This window comes from Tachypleus tridentatus, chromosome 13, assembly GCF_004210375.1.
Source record: "Tachypleus tridentatus isolate NWPU-2018 chromosome 13, ASM421037v1, whole genome shotgun sequence".
In the NCBI taxonomy this organism is placed as follows: Eukaryota; Metazoa; Arthropoda; class Merostomata; order Xiphosura; family Limulidae; genus Tachypleus; species Tachypleus tridentatus.
In genome coordinates this window covers 142,555,689-142,576,453 of record NC_134837.1, presented here as the reverse complement: position 1 = coordinate 142,576,453, position 20,765 = coordinate 142,555,689, and the positions used below count along the sequence as shown (strand labels likewise).

At 35.7% G+C, this 20,765-nt stretch overlaps 1 long non-coding RNA gene across 1 annotated transcript; it reads right to left on the bottom strand.

Moving 5' to 3' along the window:
* Positions 1-990: 990 nt before the first annotated feature.
* Positions 991-20,434, bottom strand: LOC143238695 (uncharacterized). Its single transcript, XR_013020716.1, has 4 exons — positions 19,672-20,434; positions 7,407-7,545; positions 2,811-2,972; positions 991-1,404 (listed from the first exon to the last, which is right to left on the bottom strand). It is a non-coding gene; the product is annotated as an uncharacterized LOC143238695 (long non-coding RNA).
* Positions 20,435-20,765: the final 331 nt, after the last annotated feature.

Sequence of the window (20,765 nt, the reverse complement as noted above, 5' to 3'; positions counted from 1 at the left end):
AACAAATTAGAAAACAGACGTTTATCTAAAACAAACAAGAAGAAACAACAGAAATCAAACACAAGTTAAAAGTGATATTAATTTGTGATCAGTCATGGTCCAAAGTTTGTTACATGAAGAATGATTTAAAAAACACATGTCTATACAATAGAATGCCAACTGAGAAAGTTAGCATGGTGCTAGTGTGGCAGAAGTAGTTAGCAATGCTAGTAATAAATGACACAATATGATTGATGGAGGGTGGTCACATGATCAGCACATGTTCTGAAATGGTGAGAAAATAAAGGAGTAGAAAAGACTGGTGCACTGATAGCAAACATTTCTATAGCAATGCTTAAAGGGCAAACCAGGACTGATATAGCTTTGGGTGAGAGGAAGTATTGTTTTGGAAAAAGACATCAGTAAAAAAAAATGTTGCAATGGTCTAGAGTAATTTGCCACTACAACCAGAACAGAAAAAAAAAAATAATACTTTGACAATCACAGAAATCCAAAGGGTGACTTTTAAATTACTGAAATACAAAGCTGATAACTTACCACACAGTAAATGAATATGTGTGAGGCTAGGACTTGAAATTAATGTTAATGAACAATACAATATATAAATTCAGAATAATAAATATTTAAATGAATAAATGAATCAGGAGTAAAAGAAACAACAAACGTAATCACAAAATCACTAACAACATTTAGTAATAACATTCTTCATCAATATCTTGTGAACTAACTTGTGAAACATCAATGTAAGATTTTCATTCACTTGTTAGATCACAAGATCACAAACCATGTGACTGTAATTTTCATAATGTACAACATTTATGATATCTGTACATCACCACCAGGGAAAACTGATGCCAGTTTCACATTACATGCATGTGTACTCAAATTAAACATGATCATTTAGAAGGTGAGCTATTATTTTAATGCAATTAAACATTCAGAGATAAGCTAGAAAATAGAAGGAATAATAAATGAATGCTAACAAAACCGTAACCAAATATAAAAACATAATTTATTATCTCTCAGTGTTGATGTAGCCTCTTTCTTGTAACTTTATTATACAAGTTACATGGTTTTAATTTTGTCACATGAATAACAGTGTTAAAAAAAAGTCATGACAAATTCACCAAGTCATCTCCAGAAACCACCAAATGTAAATGTTATAAAATTCATATTAAATTATCCCATTCACTTTCACATTTTTTAAATAAATTCTCTCAATATGACCAATCATGTGACTTCTTTTTACTAATGTTGAATATTTTTTGATTTAATGCTTCCAACTTTCAATATAGTGTGTATACATTCACAACTTCTGTAGTCAAAACTAATTTTATGTTATGCCTTGCCTGATGGCAGTGATAATCTTATTCATTTTGCTCCTTCCTCTTGATCTGAAAGGCACTACAAGTAGTAAATAATACAACAAATAAATGTACGAAACACAATGATATATCAAATTATTATGACTTTTTGAAAATAGTCCATCTAGTTACACTTCTTTAATTCAGACTGCTGATATTTAATTAAAATATAAGAGTATGTATATCTTACATTAGATGTAAGACAATTATGGTAAGGTACTCATGATGACTCAATCTTATACTTATTTTATTAATCCATATTCACAATGTTAAAACTTTAAGAAAACATAACTTTTTATACCAAGCAATTATAGCCATATTATTTTCTCTGAGTACATGTATCTTGACTGTGTAAAAGGATCTGAGAATGGTATCTGTAATAATTAATTTAAACTCAGCTAAGCCAATACAAATTTAACAGGTGATTACACACTGTTCATTAACAAGTCCCAAAATTGTTTTACAGAAACAGGTGTTTAATATACATAAAGTTTGTTCAATAATAACTGCTATTCAAGTTTGATAACAGCTGATTAGCATATGTCATTTTGTTCAACAGGACCTGTTGCTCAGAAGTGGTACCAATTGTATGTGTAAAGTTTCTTAAACAAGAACTGATGTTGACATTTTGTACTAGCTGTTTAGTATGTCTCATATTTACTAAAAAAAACTGATGCTTAACTTGATAGTGGCTGTTTATCTTCTTAAGATTGTGCAACATGAAAAAATATTTAAACTTGGTAAAAACTGTTTAGCACATCAATAGACGTTAACCACCTGTTAACAGGATTAAACATAATGTATTTCTATATCAGTTCCTGTTGAATTGTCAGAAACATGTTAGACTCAACATAGTTCAAGAGAAGCTAACATAAGAATACTAACTTGTCAATAAGTAGTTACACACACCATTATTTCTTTTACAATGATATATATATATATATATATATATATATATATATATATATATATACATATATAGATTCTTTTTCAACTCTCCTTTAATTAAACACAAAAGATGTTAATATTACTTGAAAACCATTGTTAGCTACATAACTTAAATGTTTTTGTTCTTTACGTTTAAAAAATCTGAACATTAATGAATGATGATTTTGTTTATTAGTGTAATGTTTTTCCAATTATCTGATGTTCTGAACACAGGGTGAGACCTCTTCTTTCCATTTCCTGATAAGATAAATATTTGTTTGAAGGTGTTTTATTTTATTTGCAATGTATGTTTCTTTCAAGTGCTAATTAAAACATCCCTTTACAATTTATAAAATAACTACTGTAGAGAACATTACGTTATAAATTTCAAGAAACTTACCATTGGAAGACTACAATATTGTCAATATAAAGTTATTAATAATAAAAATTCAATTAGAATAAATAAAAAAATAAGTTATTACATGTCAAACACCAGAAGCACACACCAACACAACCTACCTTCACACATTTGATCATCCTAAACATCTTTCTACAGTTCTACATACATCTTTTTTCCTCACATTGTTCTTCTACTATTTCCTCAGCCTCTGTTAAACCTTGTAAGGGATCTATATCAGGTTTGGTTTCATACCTTTTGAAGTCAAATAGGTAGTATAAAATCTACTCACATTACAGAAAGAAACAAACAGTTCATATTAGACATTATCAAAAGAAAATGATTCAAAATTGTAATTTAGCTTCATAAAATTTCCATTCTTGTTTGCAGTTTGATGGATAGAAAGCTTACAAAACACATACATAAAATAAATATATAATATTTACTTTCTTTAATAAGACCAAACATTACTAACCTCTGATGAATATATATTTTGGATATGTACTACATACAAATTTAAGCATACTTCACAAGTTTATTTCACATAAAGAATTCCAAAAACTAATGAAGTGTTCTCTTTAGTAGAACAGAATATCACCTAGTCTTTACAGTTAATAATTTTGATATACCTTTTTGGTAATTCAGGTCATGTTTTTTGCTTGTTGTTTTTTACAAGAAATACAAAGACAGTTAAGTGAAGATACTGAATAACAATATTAACAGAAAATAACTTCTGTCTTTTACAACCAGCTGTTCCAGCAAATGATGTCATTATAACTATTAAATTCAATACATGTGTTCTCTGACACCCTTATACCATTTGAGTTACTAAACACTGAACCTACTGACCTATCTAATGTATGACAGTAATATAACAATTTGTGGTATAATAAAGTGTAATTACTTAGTGTCACTGTTATTTAAAATGGAACTGTACATTGGTGGAAAGAATAAAAGCCTTTATAAATGCTGACAACTAATAAAACACATAGTAATTCAGGAATAAATCATTAACACACTGATTTTATTTTATCTGTGAATCAGGTAGTTAATGCAATAAAGCATCATCTATCACATAATGAACCACAATGAAACAGCTATTGATCTTTGTTCAAGAAATGTTTGAGAAAATATACATGTAAACACGTGTATACAAGCATCCAATTAAGTAAACTGTACAACTTCCAAAATGAACAGAGAACGAAAAACAGTTTTACAACTAATACAAATGCTACATTAAATATACAAATAGTAATAAGGTTTAAGGCAATGAATGATCAGTGGTCAAGAAATGACTTTCCGTTTTCTTTCAATAAAGTTTTAAGGTGTATTCCTCTTTCAGACATAAAATTCAGTACAATTATCCAACTTGGATATAGTAGTCTTACACATGTTCATTAAACATTTCTGTTTATGTTTTAATTATTAAAAACAAATGTTGAATGAAAAATGGAACCATTAATATCAAGTTTAAAGCATTCCTTAGCAAAATTCAAAGTGCATATGCTAGAAAATAAGGAGAAAAAACTAAATTTTATGCACAACCATGAGGCTACAACAAAGTATAAGATAGCACACAGAGTAACTACAGTTCAAACCATCTGTACAAACAGGAGTAGGAAAATGCTTCAGAAAATGCTCAGCAAAAAAAGTGTGTTACTTCTAATAAAGAGTATCCACTTCAAATGGCACAAAGAAAAATCATAGGTCAGGATAGTAATTAGCCTCAAAGGGACAAGCTGACAGCACCATCATCTAATAACAGCCACAACTGATTGTAATAGCACTGATTTTCACATTGAAAAGCATGACACTCAAGATACAGCCCTCAGTCAAAGATTCCTTTTGGCTTTGACTTTGGACCTGCGAAGCATGAGCATGGACCCACTAAACACCAATGCAATTAGAAAGAGTGGAATATCCACAAAAGATATTCCACGCCTGTTTCAGAGTCTTTCATGTCTGCTAGCAGGCAGGAAACCACCATGGAAAACAAGTTGAGGTTCTGAGTGTATAACAAACAGCTGCTAAAATGATACAATCTGCTGTTGTCTCCACGTAATCATTAATAGCTGGAAGATTAAAACAGCAGGACCAGTTCTGGGCCATTTTACATAGTGGCACTCAGGTTGGATGACACTGACCACACCCAGTCTCTCTCAAAATGACAGAAATATTATCACTGCCCAGTGTCACTGTAAACCTTCCAAGAAAAAAAGAGAAACAGAAAAAATGAAAGGGAACAGACATAGATCATTAGCAGTAAAAGACTGACTAGATGCATGAAAACAGATAAAAGAACCACCACTGATTAAGAGACAAGTTATGATCTAAGAGTTTATGCTAAGTGGAACAACTCCTACCATCAATATCAGCACCACCCCAAAGAAGACTGTGTCAAGTCTCCCAAGACAAAAAAGAAAGGTAGCCACAGTTCTATAACAGCATCAAAGTTGACTGGTTTTAAGTTCCTCCATGATATAAGTAGAGAGAACAACCAGTGATGGTACAACACAAGAAGATATTGATAGCTACAGCCTCCAAGTGTATATTGCCACATACAAGGGGGGTTCTTGCTGGTCAACCAGCAATGCCATCCCTCTACGAACTTATCCATCACACAACCTGTTATTTAAACATAAAGAAAACTGCCAAAAGGTGATGGTATCAGCAGGTTTTAGGAATGCTTCCTGTAAAGAAAGAGACTTAAGGTAACAGGAATCACTCAAACCCTTAATTTCATCCAAATTAAAACAAAAACCTTGAAAGTTTCACTGTATTGGGTGAAGAACTCTTCTGCTTGCAACCACATTGCTTTTTTGTAGTAAGACGTCTCTTGACCTCCTTGTAACCTGGAGTTATTTATGCATATCTCTGTCAGTAGAAGCAGATTCAAGTGACAAAGAGTGTGAATGAATAATTGTTCTGTATCTGGCTAAGTAATGTTTACAATACAAAAATGTTGTACCTCTTTCACCTACATAAGGCAAGAATGGAAAAGAGGGATAAGAAACACCATGATGCAGTGAGGGTCAAGTTGACAACTGTATGTATCAAGGTCTTTGCAACCACAACAGGCACACAACAAAGAATTATGACAAGATTATAACTTTGTATGTTCACACCTTTGACACTGGAAACATCTCAGAAGGTTAGGAACATATGACTATATTTTCTAGTAGTAGAAATATCCTCTCATGATAGAAGCATGACGATGTGGTGATGTAAATATCAAAATTAGAACACTGGTCAGTTACATAATTCTGTCCTCAAAAGTGGAGATGTGTTGTAAAGCAGAAATTCCTTTGCTAGAGAAACCAGTGAGTATCTCCAACTCTAAAATGTTTTATAATAGCTCTCTCAACAATAACTCCTCATGAAGAGTTCAAAATAGCATGGGGGATAACCTCAATAGGAATTTTGACTTCACAAGGAGTTTGCTAAGATGTGGCACAAATGTTTCAATCAAAATGTCTCCAGAACTTAACTTCTTGTCTGACTTGAGAGGGACAGCAAATCACTCTAACCTGTTCTGGACAAAAACATGTGACATTTGCCCTAAGGATTTGACAGTATAGGAATGTAAACTTAGAAACATAGGTACAGGAATTGACTTTGATGGTGACTGTAGAACAGAGGTTTCTGTAAGTAGTCACTTACAAATAAGGAAAGGAAAAATATTTTGTGCCCTCTGACACTATCAACCCTGGGGTCTCATGAAGGGACATATAACAATACCAACAAGGACACTATAACAATGCCAGGGATTCATGAGCACTGTACCCAAACACCAGCATCAGACAATGTCTACAACACCTGCTCAGAATCCCCAACTCTGGTACTCAGTTGACTCTAGACCAAAAGGACTAGACAACTGACCCTAGAAGGGCCACACATCTAAAAAAATTCAAGGCCAAAGTGGTGTGTTGCAGTGCTCTAGATACTATTCATCAACCAGGATTCTTTCCCTCTTCACAGGTCTCCATACTCTGCACACTCATGGGCTAATGTTCAGATCCCAAAGGAGGTAAACTAAAATAAATAACCTTCACTAGAAGTCTCCAAACCACATAGAAGAATTCATCTTGAGAGATTTCCCATTTCAATTTAATTTTGTAACCTTGGTCAACTGATAATGCTATCATAACTGTTACTCTGTTTTCATGAACTGTATTACAATTCTAAATGTCTAATTTCATTTTTAACTTCTTAAACCTATTACATATGTGGCATAACAAACATACCTATAATAAACTTTACAGTCATATTAAACCCTACAAGACATTTTATTTAACTGGAATTTTCTACAGCATATTGCTAAAATAATAAACACCAAGTATGCAAAATAATAAAAGAGAAACATTATCATTGTATAAATTACTTAACAATTAATGTAGTGATTTTCAGTGTCTTGAAATTTCTAATAACTTCTAGCACAATGTTCAATATTCTGTTGTATCATCCAATATCAGTTATTTTAATACAGAGTTTTCCAGCCAAACTTAAAACTCTGAGGTAAGTTCACATTAACACAGATCAGAGATTGCAACTTTTCTTAATGTAACTCTTAGAAAACAAAAATTATAAAAATTAATAACAATAAAATTGGTTTCAAGTCCTTATTTATAAATATTTACATTTTTATATTGCTATTACAACAATAAATTTGCATATTCCCTGATAATTGTTACAAAATCCCTCATTCCCAGATCACTTACATGTTCCTTTTCAATCCTCAGGCTAACAATCTTCAACCTGTATCAAAGTGAGGGCAGCAGCAGTCTCCAGTGCATATCATGGAATCCTTCTATACCAAATGTTCTAGCATAAAGTTGGCAACTGTAAGAACTGTTAAAACTGCATAAACACATTGCATTTTAACAAGTTTCTGATTTGATCAGCATAAGAGGGATGTAATTTTGTCTTATAACTAGCATAAACAAGTTAATGGTAATATAGAAATACTGTAAGTATATAACATTGCACTTCATGCTACAACAATCTGAATCAAAATGTAATGAACTGAAGTATGTATTCAGTCAATATAATTAAATATAGAACATCATCAACAACAACCATGTACAGTGTAAATGTTTAATATACAACTTCAACCCTTCTATAATTGTAATTTAAATGTTATGCAGTCTCTTTGCACCCTAACAGTATCTATGAAAATTAGTTGTGGAGAAAATAATTCAACCTACCCTATAAACTAACCTTTGAAGCTTCAGAACTTGATTAAAATAAACTGAGTAAAATTTGAAAAGTCTCAATGAAAAACGATCTTCCTAGTTATAAAGTTTAACATATTCTGCAAGTGTATAAAGAAACTACACTTCTATATTATATATGCAGCTAATTATGGTTGTTTACTACGTACTACTGGATCTTTTGACATAATTATAAAAAAATTTGAGTAATGTCAAGATAAACAAAATGAAAAAATTCTCTATTTTTCTAATTACTTGTAACAAGTTCCTTGTTATATATATTCAAACTGCTACGTTTCTAGTCATCAAAACACAATGCATGACAACACTACTGCTAAAGTAATTCAGTAAAAAATATGTACTTGATAGTTTCTCACAAAGAGTACACATCAAATGAAAATAAGCTCCAGATTAGTTGTAAAGGCAATAATTTTTAATACAAAATACACAAGAGTACATATATCAATACACAAAATAATATTTGCACAAGAGCTAATATTAAATTCTTAAAAGATTGAATTTCTCTATATTAGTCTATTAAGTTGTAGTGACATGATCAGCATCATTTATGAGCAACCTCAATGGTTTATGTGAAAAGTATCACTCACAACATGGTCTTCAGAAAAATCATAAGACCATGCTGTGTAAAAGAGATTACAATATACATATAAATAAAACCAAGCAAGATCAAGATTTTAATATACTGGAAGCAAATTTTATGAAAAGACAATTTCACCAACTATACAAATAAAGATGTATAAATGTTTGATGTGATTAATTTTTATAGAACCAAGCTAACAGGATTATGGATATTCATCTCTTCAGTTATTTTCATAATGTATTTTATCTTGTTAAAGTGAAAATTTATGTTAGTATTTTCCCACACTGAAAATGTATTTCTGATAGATACCTTCTTACACAAACTGGCTTTCCCTGACTATTACTGCTCTTTACTGGCTCAAATTTTCAAGACATATCACTAACCCTGCATCTCCTGCTTATGCATGCTTAATGCACATGATCATGCAGCAGCTCTCTGAATCTGCACTCATTAATCACTTCAAGATCGATCAGAAGACCTACTCCATATATCATTGGAAGTGAGGAGGCAGGATAGGAAATCCTAGCTTCCCATATGATATCTCACCTCCTGCCACAAAATAGCTAAAATCCCACACTGAACTGGTAAAAGTCTAATTGAGAAACAGGATGCCCCTAAAAAAATTGCTTATAAAGACCAGAAGGCATGAAATGCAAAGTAAAAACAATGCACCTCAGTGGGAGATCACACCACACCTGATTCAGGTATACTCTTCACTCTTTAATGACACTACTGTGAACTTAAAAGTTTGAAACATGAAGGGATCCCAGAACATGTTTAATCAATGAATGGGACTCCTGGGTGTTGAGTGGCTAGGATGCAACAAACCATAGTGGTAGTTCAATCTCAAGCAACACCAGACAGTATCTGGAATGCTATAACAGATTTGCAGTAGGTAGAGGAATGCCTACCTTTTATCCTTGAAATGGGAATTGGTAAAGAAGTTGAGCTTCCACATGAGAATCCATCATCACCTGCATAATATCCAACCCAACCAACACCAGGTTTATTTAAAACTGTCACCCAGCAGATTGCATGAAGGTGGAAAGCTCAGGCAAGATGGCATAAACCTGATAGAAACAAGCGTAGCACTTTTGGTCTGCAGTACAAGGAAGATCACTGGTTGTAAACAAGTGAGAAAATATTCAGTATCCAGCTACAAACAACACAAGATCTGCCAGGAACTGACATCCAGCCAATGGTAGGAAAAGGAACCACAAAGGTAAGGTGCATCTCCAATCCAAAACCTGTTGGCTGCTGGCATTCATCATTCACTCTATGGTAGGAGGAAGGAAACAAGCCAGCACATGAGAACTTACTTAGCTGTACCATTTCCAACCCTAGATCCAGCAATAGTTAGGAGAAATATCTCAGTCTGAGAGGCAAACTGCAATTATAGTTGTTTGATGTATACATGACATGGTGGAATGCTTCAATTAAAACCTGGTGGCATCTGGGATTGATTATCAGTTTCAAAGTAGGAAAGACATCAAGATACAGAAAAAAAATAGATATATAGAAAAAAATATAACACAATGCAACAATAAAAAGCAGATGCAATCTTAAATTATACATCAGGTCAGTACTAGGAAGTTCCACATGCCATCAAAACATGCATAATGCCACCCCTCTACTCTCAAATAAATGGTGTGATTCATCGCAGGAGGACAGGCCTCCATGATACAACACCCCAACACTTAGGAACTGGTAAGAGCTCTCATACACTACAATAAAGCTTGAAAAAATGAGCATTGGAAACTCAAGAGGACCAAGTAACTGGAAACAGTGTAACAAGCGGCCTTAAAATTCTATATTGAAAAGCAGAGCTACCACATTGATAGGGTATATCAACAAAAACTTGGAGGCATCTGGAATTCTAAATCAGGTCTGCAGTAGGAAAGACTACAATGTAACTGACAACCAGTATTGTCACAGGATGGAGAATGCTTTCCAAAAATAAAGTATACAGGTCAGACTCCACTTGCCACAGAGTGAAATCCATAATATAAAAACAAAAATATCCCTGAAAAGTCACATATTTTTGAAAAACTGGTAAAATACCAAAATGCAAAACTTAAACAAAGAGTAAAGAAAAATGAAGTTGCTAGTATAACTGAAAATATAGACAAATCTATGAGCAAAAAATAGCATGTATGTGCAGCACTACTTCCAATTAAGAAGTGATTTGGTGCACTTGTTGAAAAAATGTTGGTTACAATAGGAGTTATATGTCAAGCTTCCATTTGTGAAAAGCTGCTCCATGATCATTTGAATACGAATATGCAGAAGCAGGATATTAAAGGATAATGGCATATGTTAAACATTTGTGCTGATAGAGGGCAATACTAGTCAAGAAAAGCTATTCTGTGAGTGAAGGTAAGATATCTTATCAAAATAGTATATTCTTCTCACTGTTTATGACCAAAATACAGTTGATATAGTACTATTTTTATATAAATAAATATACCTATTTTAACATCTACACTTGTTTCCATACAGCACTACATAGTTTGCAAACATAGTTAGCTAGTATATGTAATTGAACTAATTACCTATGAGCAAATACTGTACAGTTGTAAAGTTTTACTGTAGTAATGAAATTAATTTAAAACTACTCATTTATAGTTTTGGTACATAAAATAAAGACTACTGAGAAATTGATTGATTGATTGATTGATTTAGTGTTTTATGGCACAAAGCAGCGAGGCTATCTGCACCAGACATTCGGTAAAAATGTAAAAAAAAAAAATAAAAAAAAATAAATAAATAAATAAATGTAGTAATAGACATAAATGGAACTGAAGGTAAAACAAAAAAGTATAAAACCAATGTTGACACCTAGTCTACAATGTTAAGATAAAAGGTAGAGTATAAGAAGTTGTAAGGTATTTACTCTAGCAAAAAGGTAATGATCATAACCCGCCAGGAAGATTAACAGGTAAGTTCAAGGACCACCGTCAATCACCTGAAGTTGGCCTTTCCAGTCCTGGTTCTGGGTTATGTGTCATAGCAGCTATTATCAAAATGTAAAAGAAAGTAAAAGTTTTAAAAGACACCCCATAAAATCGTAATAATGAGTAGCCAAATGTCCAGTAAAAGGATAAAGTCAAGTAAATGGAGTAAAATTTGTAGAAGTAATTGAAGATAAAAGCAAAACGGCAATTAAGACAGAAAATGGCGTAAAAACCAATGTTGACATCCAGTCAACAAAGTTGTAAAGAACTACCTGTAGCAGAATGGTAATGATCATAACCCGCCAGGAAGACTAACAGGTAAGTATAAAAACCACCGTCAGTCACCTGAAGTTGGTCTTTCCAGTCCTTGTTCCGGGTTATGAGTCAATATGGCCAGTACTAAAAAGTTAATTAGTAAAAGTGTGAAACGATATGCAGTAAAAGTATAATAACAACTCGCCAGGATGACTAACGAGTAGTTCAAACAGGAGCGTTAGTCACCTGAAGTTGGCCTTTCCAGTCCTGGTGTCGAAGTTATTTAATGTTCTGGCCATTGTCCAATGTCAAATTGAATGACAGAGATTAAAACTGTAAAAAAGGAACCACAATTAAAAAAGGTGTAATGAATAAACATGCAACACTTAAATGAGATTAAAAGGTTAATGGCCATTAAAAATTAAAAACATTATCAAGGTGGACAGAGTCACCATCACCAATAACTCTGTCCAATGTTACAGATTGACCCTGGGAAAAAATATGTTTAAAATATTGCCGTCGTTGAGAATTGTAACGATGGCAAGAAAGTAAAACGTGGCTGATAGTGATTTGAGTGTTACACAAATTACACATTGGTGCATCAGTTCCAGATAAAAGAAAATGATGAGTTAAAAAACTGTGACCAATGCGTAGCCTAGTGAGAACAACTTCCTCCTTCCGAACTTTACGGAAGCTAGATGGCCAAAGTCCAATTTTGGGTTTGATTTGAAAAGGTTTGTTGTCACGTCGCTCACTCCAAGTGGACTGCCAGCTGGCACGGAGTCGACCCTTGAAGATAACACCATAGTCCATGCACGGAATAGGCATAGGAGTGATGGTGCTGAAGCAGACATATTTAGCTGCCATGTCTGCAAGCTCGTTCCCACGAATACCAACATGGCCTGGTATCCAGAAAAACTGGATTGAAGTAGCTGCTAATGAGAAACGGGCCAGTCGGTTACTTAATATCAGCGAGAATAGGATGTGAGCTAACGTGTAGCGATTCCAAGGCAAGTATAGAACTAAGCGAATCAGTATAAATAGTACAGTTGGAGTACTGCTCAGCTGCAATATGATCCAGGGCAAGAGATATGGCATACAGTTCAGCAGTGAACACAGAAGCTGTAGAAGGGATTCTGCGCGCAACTACTGACCCATAGCAAACCATAGCAGAGCCCACTGAATTACCTGATTTGGAACCATCTGTATAAATAGGAACTGAATGATTGTTTGAAAGATATTCATTGAATAAAAGACGGTACTTCCAATCTGGAGTATCTGCCTTTTTTTGGGTAACTGAAAGAAAGGTCACATTTGGGGGCTGTAATAAGCCATGGTGGGATGGGCCGACCTGTGGAACATGCAATGTTATCCAAGGACAGACCCAATTCATCCAATTGCTTCGGATGCGAAGGCCAAACGGAGCAATGACAGATCGTCTGTTCTGAAAAAGTACTGCCCACCGAGGAAGGAAAACACATTTCCAGGTGGGATGCTTTGGTAAGGAATGAAGTTTCGAAGTATATTGTAAAGATAGTTGCAAACGGCGAAGGTGTAGAGAAGGTTCATGAGATTCAATGTATACACTTTGAACTGGAGAGGTACGGAAAGTCCCAGTGCAGAGTCAAGTCCTTGGTGATGAACGGGGTCCAGCATCTTTAAGGCCGAGGGTCTGGCAGAGCCATAGACCATCGAGTTTTCGATCTAATAAGAGCACCGACATACCTTTAACATTGAACAGCGATCTGCCCCCCAACTGGTAGAAGAGAGAACACGGAGGATGTTCAGTGCTCTTGTGCATTTGACCAAGCTGCTTTAAGTGTGGTATAAAGGTCAGTTCACGATCAAAGATAAGCCCCAAGAACTTGGTCTCGGGACAACTGGCAGCAAAACTCCACCGAGATGAAGTTCAGGATCAGGGTGAATACCCCGTCGACGCAAAAGTGCATGCATACAGTTTTGGAGAGAGAGAAATTAAAGCCGTTCGCCATAGTCCACTTCCATTACACAATTGAGGGCGGTTTGTAGTTGCTGCTCAATATATCTCATGTTTGACGACTGACATGAGATGTGAAAGTCATCGACATACAGCCCATTAGCAACAGTGAGAGGGAGTTGTTCAGTGATGGCATTTATCTTTATACTGAAGAGTGTAACACTCAATACACAGCCTTGAGGGACTCCAAGTTCCTGTACAAAAGAACGGGAAAGTGTCGAACCCACACGAACTTGGAATCCCCTGTCCATTAAAAAATTTTTAATAAACATGGGTAGATGGCCACGTAACCCATATGTATGGAGGTCTCGCAAAGCGACATACCTCCATGTTGTGTCGTAGCTTCTCTATGTCAAAGAATATTGATACAAGATGTTGGCGGTTGAGAAAGGCTTCTCTGATAGATGTTTCAAGACAATTAGGTGGTCTGTGGTGGAGTGCTGTCGACGGAACCCACACTGGGTGGGCGAGAGGAGGTTGTTTGATTCAAGGAACCAAACAAGACGAGCATTAACCATCCTTTCTAATGTCTTACAGAGACAGCTCGTCAAAGCAACTGGACGGTAGTTTGAAGGAATCTTGGGATCTTTCCCTGGCTTAGAGAAAGGAAAAATAATAGCCTGGCGCCAAGCATCAGGAAAAACATTCTCCTGCCAGATCCGGTTGAAAACAATCAGAAGGACATCAAGAGAAGCAGGAGATAGATGGTGCAGCATGTCATAATGAATATCATCAGGTCCAACAGACGCACTGGCAGACCGATGAAGGGCCATTTTAGTTCCACCAGGGTAAAGGGACAATTATAGTCAAAGAAACAGTCAGTTGAAAGGAAAGAGGTGATTGCTCTACCGAGTCTTGATGGGCAGGAAGGTGGAGGAACAAGCAGAAGTGCTAGATACCCGGCAAAAGCTTTCACCTAGAGTGTTAGCGATGTTCCGAACATCAGTCACCTCCTGACCATCAGAGAGTAAGATCGAGAGGGGATAGAATTGTAGTGTCCATTAACCTTTGAATCCTGTCCCATATGATCTTGGAACTGGTGGTAGAAGATATACTGGTTGTGAACTTAATCCAAGATTCCTTCTGGCTGTGACGCCTTACCCACCTAGCATGTGCACGGGCCCGTTGGAAAGCAACCCGGTTTGAAAGTGTGGGATATCTACGAAAAGTATCCCAGGCCCGCTTTTGAGCCTTCCGTGCTAAGTGGCAAGCAGGATTCCACCATGGACGAGGATATCGTGGAAAACGTGTCGAGGTTTTAGGAATACACTGAGCAGCTGCATGTATAATACAGTCAGTTACCGCTGCTACACAGTCGTCTATTGATGGCTGATTTACGATGGCAGGATCAAGTTCTGCGAGCAGTGAAAGTGGACCAGTCTGCCTGATCCAGCTTCCACCGGGCACGCGGGTAGGGTGGCATCGACCACGCCAGTCTCTCTTATAAGGATTGGAAAATGATCACTGCCTAGTGGATTACTGTCAACCCTCCATGAAAAATGGGAGAATAATGAAGGGGAGCAAACTGAGAGATCAATAGCGGTAAAGGACTGACTAGGTGCATGAAAGTAAGTGGAAGAACCAATATTGAAAAGAGAAAGATTGTGATCAGAGAGCATCCGCTCTACAGATCGCCCCTCCCATCAATAATAGCACTTCCCCAGAGGGGATGATGTCCATTAAAATCCCTAGGATTAGAAATAGAGATGGCAATTGTTCAACGAGAGCATCCAGATCTGATTGATCATATGTCTTTCCAGGGACAGGTACAGAGAACAAACAGTGATGGTATGACCCAAGGAAACACGGATGGCTACAGCCTCCAAGGGTGTGTTGAGTGACAAAGACAGGGTGGGCGCGTGTTGATCAACCAACAGTGCCACCCTCCATGTACTCAACCATCACACAACCTGTCATTTCTGTACAGAGAAAACTGCCGAATGGAGACAGTATCAGTAGTTTTGAGAAATGTTTCTTGTAAAGAAAGACAAACAGGATGGTAGGAAGCAATCAGCGTTTTGATATCATCCAGATTAGAGCGTAAACCTCGACAGTTCCATTGTATCAAGGTGGCCATTTTAAGAACGGGTAGGTGAAGTGGCTGGAGAACCCTTCGGTTTACAACCACGTCTTTTTTTTTTCTTTACTGTCTTTAGTTGGAGGAGGTCTATCAACCTCCATGGATCCTGCTCTGTGTCGGGTGGGCAGGTTTTGTTGTTGGAAGGGGAATCTAGTGACTGAGGACGTGAGCGAATAATTGTTTTGTCTCTTGTGGTGGGAGAAAAAGATGTATCAGAAGAAATGCCTGTATTTGAAACTGAAGGACGTGGATCTTGAGGTGTGTTGGAAGGTATGGGAGGGACAGAGATAGGTGTGGTAGTTGATTCATCAACCTTTTTTAACCACGGAGGTCAAAAGGCTTTTCATTTGTTTTGAAAACGATTCTTTTGGAGGCACAGAGATCTGTCTGCACTCCCACTGTAGTTGTGGAATGAAGTGCAGCAGCATATGTCGAGATGGAGTTGTGGATAGCAATTTCGAGCCTCAGGATAACTAATGTTATGTGTCGTTTTCAACGCTGCACCTCTTTTCCTCCAACCATTTTGGGCAAGAATGAAAGTATGAGGGTGAGAACCATTGCAGTTTACGCAATGTGGGTTCATGTCACAGTCATAGGCATCGTGGTCCTTGCCTCCACAACGAGCACATGTCAGGGAACCACGACAAGATGTCTTTGAGTGGCGAATCTCTGACATTGGAAACATCGAAGAGGGTTTGGTATGTATGGCGAACCCTGCAAATGAGATAACCTGCCTTGATGGTGGCAGGTGCACGTGTGAAGTAAATGTTAAAACGAGGGTATTTGTTGGCAGTGTAATTATCTCTTTGCAGTGGAGATCGCCTCACTGCAGAAACTCCTTGAGTGGAGAGAGACCAGCGAGAATCTCTGACTGGAGCGTTCTTCAAATCCCTTTCAACAATAACTCCTCGTGAAGAATTCAAGGTAGCATGGGGTGTAACCTCAATAGGTATATCCCCAATTGCCTTTGATTTCAACAGGAGTTCACTGTGTTGGGATGTGGATGTTTCAACTAATATGTCACCAGATCGAAGTTTCTTTACTGATTTTGGAGAGCCAGCAAGTCCCTCTAGTCCCTTTTGAATAAAAAAAAGGGGACATTTGCCCTAAAGGTTTTTCCGAAAGAGAATGTAATATAAGAAAATGAGGTACGTGTGTTACTGATGTTGAAGATTGCTGTTCTGAGTATTCAAGGCGTGGTCGCTACCCATTGACTGTTTTTACAATTTTATTTAAATTTTTTTGAGGATCCATAGGAAAAGGAAAAAATTTCGGTACCCACTGACCCCACCCACCATGGAGCTCTACAAGGGGACACACTATAAAGTCACGCAAGGACAATGCAGCAACGCCAGGGTTTCGTGAGCACTATACCCAAACACCAGCATCAGGCACAACGTCCACAACACCCGTTGAGAACTTCCAACACTGGTACTTGGTTGACTCTAGCCCAAGTGGACCAGCCGATTGACCCAAGGGGGGGCCACCCAAAGGCCACCTGTCTACAGGAATTCGAGGCCAAAATGGTGTGTTAGGGTTGGACCCCTCAACCACCAGGATCCTCTCCTCCCCTTCACGGGTCGCCACGCACGGCAAACACATGGGTGGATGTTTAGATCCCAGAGAAGGTAACCAGATAGAACAGAACCTTCCCTGGGAGGTCCCCTCACCACGTACAGGAATCCACACCGAGGGGCTACTGAGAAATAAAGACAATATATAAATTAGCTATGATTGTTCAATTAATACACTAAATCTCCTGGCTAAAGATCTATAAATACAGAATATTAAAGAACATACACTGAAATAATGAAATAATTTATAAATAACCACACAGCTATTGCTGCATATGAAGAAGGTGGTAGTTCGATATTTGCATTGTCACAGATGTCCACTGAACTACAGTGGCAGATTACTTGAAACCATATTTGAGTTCATTAGCTTTATTAATTGTATTTTGAGATAAGGCAAGAAATAGACAACATTATACAATGCTACATTAAAGATATGTTCAAAATATCAAAGCACATTGCTGTTACATTAAATAAGGTTCAGAATGATGAATACAATATTGGTGAAGCCACAGAAGTATGGAAAGATTTGGACAGTAAGATGCTTGACAGTTATGCAAAGGAAAAATTGTAAAATGTAAATGGAGCTCTTATATTCATTACCTAGTCAATATCTTGCAACTAACTTACAAGGGAAACAACTGAGCTTCAAAGAGAAAAAAATAACAAGTGAGAAATTTCCAAATGTTGTTGCAACAATTTTAAAATATAAGGTAAAATTTTCACCCTTTCTGAAACAAGTTTCATAAACTACCCCTGCAGTTTAATCACCTTGCACAATGGAGTTCCCTAAACCAGATCTTATATATTTCTATTTGCAGTTTTGCAGGTACAGCTTATAACCATAATCTCTCTGGTGCATCAGTGTTTTCATCATTTGGAATGATCCATTTAAAGTGAGAGACCAGGGTAAGAGAAGTAATCTTCACTTATAACTGTTGCAATAAAAAGCCAATAAAAAAAGGATGCATAAAATTTTTGTTTAAATAATGGTAAAACTGTTCTAATTTTTTATGGTGAAATAAAACTTATTATAAATGAATTCATTTCCATTTGCTTACTTGTAAAACAGTAGTTACATTTATGCAGACTTCTGTATTACACATGTATGAAATTTTGGTAAAATTAAAAAATTAAAACTACCACATCTCGTAAATGTAACAAGACCTACTGATTGAGATGACAGGTTGCTCTGTTTTTACTATATGTAACAAGATGTAATGAAGAAAACTTTTTATGTATGTTCTTAAAAACAAAAAAGCCACACAAATGGTTTGTTAAAAAGGTGGTTCTTTAGAAAGAAAACTGGCTAGATGGAAGAAAGCAGAGGGTTGTTACAAATGGAATTCAGTCAAATTGGAATAATGTAGTGAGTGGGATACATAAAGGCTTAAGATTATGGCACTCACTCTTTTGGATTTTTATAAATGACAAAATGAAGGAAGTTAACAAATTAATTGAATTAACTGATGATACTTCAGTTTTCCATGTTGCTGGATGTGAGTAGAGTACTACTGCCTTATAAAAAATATTTGGAGAATTTGATGAGTTGAGAAAATAAATGGCAAATGACTTTTAATTTTAACAAATGTACAGTAATTCCTGCAAGATATCACAACTCGAATTATAATTACAATTGTTACAGGATTACTCTTAATTGTGTTAGAGAAGAAACAGATCTAGGTATTCTGGTTGATCAGTATGAAGTAGTTTTAGTAATGTGCCATTCCTAGTGGCAAGGCAAAATAGGATTTTAGGTACTGCATGATTTCATCACCATCTTCAATAGTCACTCTGTTGGCTCCTTTAAAGGATTGTAGTATAAACTTAAATTTTGTTGCACACAATTCCACTTTAAACCTTATAAGTTAAGATCAAGGCAAAACAAGTTATGAATCAGTGTTTAAAAGAGCTCTACCGAACAAGTGTTTGACCACTGATAGCAGAAACTGTTTGCACTGTGGCCTAAAATTCTAGAGTAGTATGGTCACTAATACTATACACTGTACTGGTAGAATGAAGTACCCTCACCAATGTTTCTCCAACAAAACCATTGTCAATTTTCCTTGCTTCAAAATGATTGCAATTCTTTTCTATCTCTGCACCAATCAAATTCATAAGTGTTTGTTTGTATCTTTTAAACTGTTTTGTTTATAAAATCTCCTTAAGATTGTTATTATAAGCTTCTCTGTATCTTGTGCTAAAATTAAAAGTATAACTCTGTTTAATATACAATTTAGGGTTCTAAAGGCTTGGCAACACAAATGAAACAAGCAAGCTTAGCATGAACCAGTTTATCTCAACAGGCCAACTTACCTGTTTCTCCTAGATACAGTTACAGATATGTAAAAAGTTAACTGCTGGAAGCATGTCTATTGCACTTTCAACAACAGCAACACTGTCAAGCCACTGATGACAGCAAAAGAACTTTTTTGGATATAGTCCACTTCCTGTAAGCATGGTGAAACTGTTTCTTCTCACTGGAATGTCAAGGAAGAAGGTATGAAGACTATTTATATCCAATCCTGAATCTTTCAAACCTGCTTTCAATCTGTGAATTGTTCAAAGTACTCTCAGTTTTAAACAAACAAAACTTACCACTTTCAGAACAAAGTTGTTACTTTGATTTACTACAGAAATGTTTACTGTTCAAGTAATAACTAGCCCCTGATAATTCAGTGGTATGTTGATGGCTCATAAAATGAAAATGAAAAAAAACATGTTTTGATACCTACAATTGGAAAAGAATGCATACTGTGTAACTTTGTGCATTAATTAAAAGTCAAAAACTAATGCAATTACATTGACATTGTATCAGTCAGTAATAACCCATGATGTTAATAATGCAAATATGACTAATTAATTCACAAAACATAACAAAACGATTCCTTTTGACAACCAAGATGTTCATTTTCAACAGAGGTAATAAAATGTTTCCGGTGTCTTTTACCTTCAAGTTCAAGTTGGTCCAATAGGGTCAACATTCTCTAACAGTTATGAAATATAAAATTAAAAGCTGATTAGAAGAAGAAGAAAAAAAACTAAAATAAAGTTCCATTGCAAACCAATTTCAATGACCTCACTTTTTTGTTTTGTTTTTTGTATATTTTTAAACATTTCTTTGGATTTTCAATTTTGTTCAAATTTAATTTTGTGTGAAAACATGTAATGCTAAGGCCAATTTTTCAAACACATTTGAATGGCAGTAGCCTTCTCCCAAGAGTTTGGTTGGCACAATAGAATGTATCCTTGTGTGTGTAGTGTACATGGAATATTTAAACCAAAATGTGGATTTTTCTTCTATACGAATAATCTAGCTTAAGCCTAGATTGAAATATGTTAAATGCAAGTAATTAAAACTTTATAAAATCATGTGTTTATGAAAAAAGAGAGAGAGAGACAGAGGACCT